Below are 6000 nucleotides of genomic sequence, written 5' to 3' on the forward strand. Positions count from 1 at the left end.
GATTCTCCGGAGACTAGGGTGTCCCCGGTCGACGACATTGGCACGTTCCAGGAGGTGCTCCTGAGGGGGGCTGCGAAGTTGGGTATCACGGTGATGGCTCCTACACCTACGACGTCCGTGATATTCGAGACGCTTCACACGAAGCACCTGTCTCGCCCTCTTCTGCCGTTGGTCCCAGGACTGGTCGAACTGGCGGAAGTGCTGTTCCTTACACCGGCGGTGGTGAAGGCTGCTCCCTCAAGACTCCTGAAAAAGTACCGAGCTCCTGACTCGGACCCGGCCTTCCTACGCGTGGACCCGGTGCCCGACTCGGTGATAGTGACGGCGGCCAGGAAGTTGCATTCTGCCTCCCCGTCCTCCACAGTGCCACCGGATAAAGAGAGCCGCTGGATTGATTCGGCTGGTAGGAAAGCCTGTGGGACTTCTTCCACCACTAGGAAAGCCTCCAGCGATTCGGCTTTGCTGGGGCGGTACAACCGTGCGCTATGGGACTCCCTGGAACAGTTTGCGGACCTTGTACCACGCGACAGGAGGGAGGATTTCCTGGAAATCGTCTCGGAAGGGATGCTGGTTTCCAACCAGGCCATCAGTGCCGCTGCGGACATAGCGCTGTTGGCCGCACATGGCTACTGTCACGGGGTCAACCAGCGCCGCCATGCTTGGCTCAGGCTTACGTCACTCAAGCCTGAGGCGCAACAGCGGGTGGCCAATCTGCCGTTTTCCGGTGAAACACTCTTCGGGAAACATGCTGACGACGAAATGGCCCGGATGAAGGCCGAGGCTGAAACCCTGATGGCTGTGGATCTGGAGAAACCCAAGAACAAAAAGCCTTACCACCAGTTCCAACGGCGGTTCGGCTCGCAGGGGAAAGGAAGAGGACAGTCTTCTGGACAACAGCAGCAGCAACAACAGCAGCAGTTCCGAAGACCCTTCCAAAAACGTCAGAGGGGTAGAGGTGGACAGCAGTCCTCTACCGCGACCAAAGGCCCGGCCGGGTCTCGCCCCTGAGCGGTTACTTCCCCTTCATCCGTTACCCGCTCCGGTGGGGGGAAGCGTTCAATTTTTTCTGGCAGAGTGGAGAAAAATTACTCAGGACAAGTGGGTGCTGAATATTGTTTGCAATGGATATAGTCTTCGGTTCATCAGCCCTCCTCCATCGATTCCTCCGGTCAGCTCGCTGTATCAGCTGCGCGAGCTCCAGGCGGAGGTCGATATCCTGTTAAGGAAAAGGGCGATAGAAGATGTACCTCTGTCTCAAAGGGGAAGAGGTCTGTACTCCCGGTTCTTTCTGGTTCGCAAGAAGGACAAGAACGAGTTCAGGCCCATTCTGGACTTGCGACAGGCAAACAAGTGGATTCGCAGAGAAAAGTTTCGCATGCTGTCGTTGCATCAGATTTATCCTCAGCTGCAACAGGGGGACTGGCTTTGCGCCATAGACCTACAGGATGCGTACTTCCATGTGCCCATTGCACACAAACACAGGAAGTTCCTGCGATTTCAAGTCGGCACCAATCACTATCAGTACACAGTACTTCCGTTCGGGCTGAAGTCTGCGCCCAGGACGTTCTCGAAGTGCATGGCAGTGGTAGCGGCACACCTGCGGAAGAACAAGGTGTTTGTCTACCCGTACCTGGACGATTGGTTGATCAAGGCCTCCTCCTTCTCGGAAGCTCAAGCACACTTCCGGAAGACGTGCATTCTCTTGAACAAGCTGGGGTTGCACATCAACATGTCCAAGTCTGTTCCGGCTCCGGTCCAGTGCATTCAGTACTTGGGAGCCTCCATCGATACGCTGTCGGCAAGCGTGTCTCCTTCGGAAGAGCAACGATTATCACTCCTTCGGAAGGCTCAGGCTCTTATGACCACTCCATCTACGACAGTGCGGAAGGTGTCTTCTCTACTGGGATCGATGGCTTCTTGCATCTTCCTGACGCCACATGCGCGGCTGCACATGAGACCGCTGCAGGAGTGCTTGGAGGATCAGTGGGACCAGAGAAGAGGATTTTAGGACGACAAGATACGGCTGTCTCTGCATGCTCTTCAGTCTCTGAAGTGGTGGTGTTCAGCGGAGAACCTCCTGAGAGGGGTTCCCTTCCACAAGGACATCCCCACTCAGATTATCGTGATGGATGCTTCTCTCCAGGGATGGGGAGCGCACTCCGGAGACTTACAGATTCAAGGGACGTGGTCCCCGACGGAGTCCACGTACCACATCAATTTCCTGGAACTCAGAGCTGTTCACTTGGCACTGAAGGCCTTTCATCCGTCTTTTCAGACCAACTCTCTGCTTGTACAGACGGACAATACGACCACGATGTATTACCTCAACAAGCAGGGGGGCTCGAGATCACGCACCTTGTCACAGGAGGCGCAGGCGATCTGGCACTGGCTTCTGGATCGAGGACTGACGATCACGGACAACCATCTGCAGGCGTGCAGAATGTTCAGGCAGACGCACTGAGCCGACTGATCCAGGAAAACCACGAATGGGTCATAAACGACGAAGTACTGGGAGAAGTCTTCGCAAGGTGGGGAACTCCAGACGTAGATCTGTTCGCCACCGCAGAAAACAGCAAATGCCGAGACTTCGCCTCCAGGTACTACCAGCCGGGGACACTGGGGAATGCGTTATGGGTCAACTGGTCGAACAGCTTTCTGTACGCTTTTCCACCCATTCCCCTGATTCCGACGGTTCTCATCAAGCTGTCCCAGTCCAGGATGATACTGATTGCCCCGGAATGGCCCAGGCAGTGGTGGTTCACGGACCTGCTTCACCGGTCTCTCCTTCCTCACATGAAGCTGCCGTGCAGGCCAGACCTTCTCACGAAGTTCGGGGGGCGGATGTTGCACCCCAACCTCTCGTCTTTGAGTTTGGCGGCATGGCTCCTGAGATAGTGCAATATGGCCATCTGAATCTCCCAGAAGATTGTATGGACATACTGAAGGAGGCTAAGCGACCTTCCACTAGGACTTCCTATGCTTACAAGTGGAAGAGATTCTACATCTGGTGCAAGTCCAAGAACTTTGACCCTACGACGTGCAAGGAGGATGTCATCCTTCCGTATCTTCTTCATCTGGCGCAGTCTGGCCTTAATGTCCATTCCATTAAGGTTCATCTGGCTGCTTTGACTGCCTACAGGAAATGCCCTTCACAGACTTCCTTCTTCAAGATCCCTGTGATCAAAGATTTTTTGGAAGGCTTGAAGAAAGTATTCCCTCCTGTCAGGCTTCCTTCGCCTTCCTGGGAACTGAACGTGGTGCTGTCGAGGTTGATGAAGGAGCCTTTTGAACCTATTCATAAGGCTTCGTTGCAGCACCTGTCCTGGAAGGCGGCGTTCCTCATGGCCATTACATCGGCCCGCAGGGTGAGTGAGATTCAGGCGTTGTGTTGCCAAGAACCTTATACTGCATTTCATGCTGCTAAGGTTGTTATGCATACTCACCCTAAATTCCTTCCCAAGGTTATTTCTGATTTTCATGTCAACCAGACTATAACTTTGCCTACATTTTTTCAGAATCCTTCATCTCCAGCGGAAAGGTCTTTACATTCCCTGGATGTGAAGAGGGTGCTAAAATTTTATCTGGATAAAACCAAGGATATTCGTAGGTCAGACCAATTGTTTATCAATTATGGATCAGTCAGGATGGGTCTTGATACCTCTAAACAGTCCATTTCGAGGTGGATTGTGTCCTGCATACAATTGTGTTACTACAAAGCTAATAAGACCTTAGGGGGCAAACCTAAGGCTCATTCCACCAGGGGCAAAGCTGCCACGACAGCGTTGCTTCGTAATGTTCCCATTGCAGAGATCTGCAAGGCGGCCACTTGGAAGTCGGTCCATACCTTTGCTAAGCATTACTGCCTGGACGCTGATGCCAGGGCAGACGCTCAGGTTGGGCAGGCTTCGCTGCGGAATCTGTTCGCACAATAGTGGCGTAATTTCTTGTTTCTCCACCGCCGCTTGGTGTGGGGATGGGCTTGCCATTCTATTCACTAGATTATGACTATACACAGAGATCCCCTACTACAGAAGGAGTAGTTTCTGTCCTGTAACTCCAGTTCTGTAGTAGGGGTATCTCTGTTATAGTCATAAGCGCCCGCCCTCCTCCCCGGTGGAGAGAGATATTCATGTACGGAATGCTACAGGTCTGGCGTGTTACGCCTTCAAAAAGAACTGAAAGTAACTGGGACCTGCAAGGCATTCTGGGATACTGTGAAGTTCTGGAAAGTTCTCTTAAAGGCACAGTATCCTGTTCTGAGCCACATAATGGCAGCCTATGGGGCTTGTCTGTCCAGGTCCTCCTCTCTATCATTCCAGAGGGTTTTTGCTGTTAAAGCAAGGGAAATCTGTACAGGCTTTGCTGTTTTGTGGATTTGTTGGTGGAATTTCTAGTTGAAGTACTGGACAGTGTAGCCTTTTATAGGCTGCATTATCTGTCTTTAAATTCTCTCTTAAGTGTCTGTGCAATTCTGCATTTTTCGACACTCTAAGAGATTATTTTTGATTGCTCCGGGGTCCACGCACATGGGCGGGACTATTCACTAGATTATGACTATAACAGAGATACCCCTACTACAGAACTGGTGTTACAGGACAGAAACTACTCCTTCTGCTCCTGAACCATTACTGTGAGTCTGTGCCAGGATGTCAAGGGGTTTCTGTTTTAACTTGAATCAATGTGGCTCAGGGGATATCTCCTCCCCTATTCGACCCAATGGTCAGACCATAAAGTTACAGGCCGGCGAAAAGAGAACAAAAAAAAAACAATATTCATGCAAGAGGTGTGGGGACTGAAAGGCCTTTTTCGCCCAGGAGCTGTAAATTCCGTCATGCCCGTCATGCCACCGTTAAGGGGCAGCAATACATGAATAATATCTCTTTCCATAGGACGTTAATAAACACAAAAGAAACAAACACCCACCCCATTCTCTTATGGGTGGGTTACTGATAGTGAGGGTTTTTACTATGGGCTTAGGTGTGCTGTTCCCCTTTCAGCAAGACCCCGCCCCTCCATTCCCCTCCTCTACACTCACCGCGTCTGCTGCAACGCTTCTCAGCAACCTCCGGGGGCGTCCACCAGTCTTCAAACCAGCTCTCCATGTCCTCCCCGCTGTTCTCCGCTGTTGACTCCACGATCTCACGGTCCTCTGGCGGTCCCTTCTCGCTCCGATCCGTTGCTTGCTCGCTGGGTTCGGCATCTTCCGGTTTCTGTCTCCACGACGCCTCTTCCTCCCACATCGTCCTCCTTATGGCTGGTTGTCCGCCTCTTCTGTGTCGTCACGGGTGGCCCATCCGCCCACTGTCCTCTCCCAGCCAACTCCGTCTTCCTGCAGGGATGAGGGAGGTACGATGTTTAACCTCTTCCGTCCCACGTTCATACCCGGACCGGCGTTCACGGATTGAGGTGAGGTTCCGTCCACCCCCTCATATCCCCCTTCCCTAACCTTCTTGCCTGCAAGAAATGAGCCAAGGGGATATCTAGAAAGAAAGTCTGCATTGGTTTGCTCCTTCCTTTTTCTGTGCAAGGTGGTAAAACAGTAGGGTTGTAAGGCCAAGAACCATCTTGGGACTCTATTGTTATGTCCCTTATTTTTAGCCACCCATTCCAGTGGGGCATGGTCTGTGAATAAAACAAACTCCCGACCTTCTAGATAATACCAAAGTGTTTCAATGGCCCATTTTATGGCTAGGGCTTCTCTTTCTATTACTGCATATCTTTTCTCTCGGGGAAACAGTTTTCTACTGATATATAGAACTGGTCTTACCTGCCCTTGTGAATCGGTCTGCAACAGTACAGCCCCTAGCCCATGTTCGGAGGCGTCAGTTTACAATACAAAGGGCTTGGTGTAATCCGGACTGAGAAGGACAGGTTTTGAAGTTATGGCCTATTTCAACTGGTGGAAGGCGTGTAATGCCTCAGAGGAAGGACATCTCAACTCTTTTTCAGTCTTAGCATCCTTTTTCAGGAGGTCCGGTAAAGGATTAGCTATCTGGTAGA

Source organism: Lissotriton helveticus, chromosome 7 (assembly GCF_964261635.1).
Source record: "Lissotriton helveticus chromosome 7, aLisHel1.1, whole genome shotgun sequence".
Lineage (NCBI taxonomy): Eukaryota > Metazoa > Chordata > Amphibia > Caudata > Salamandridae > Lissotriton > Lissotriton helveticus.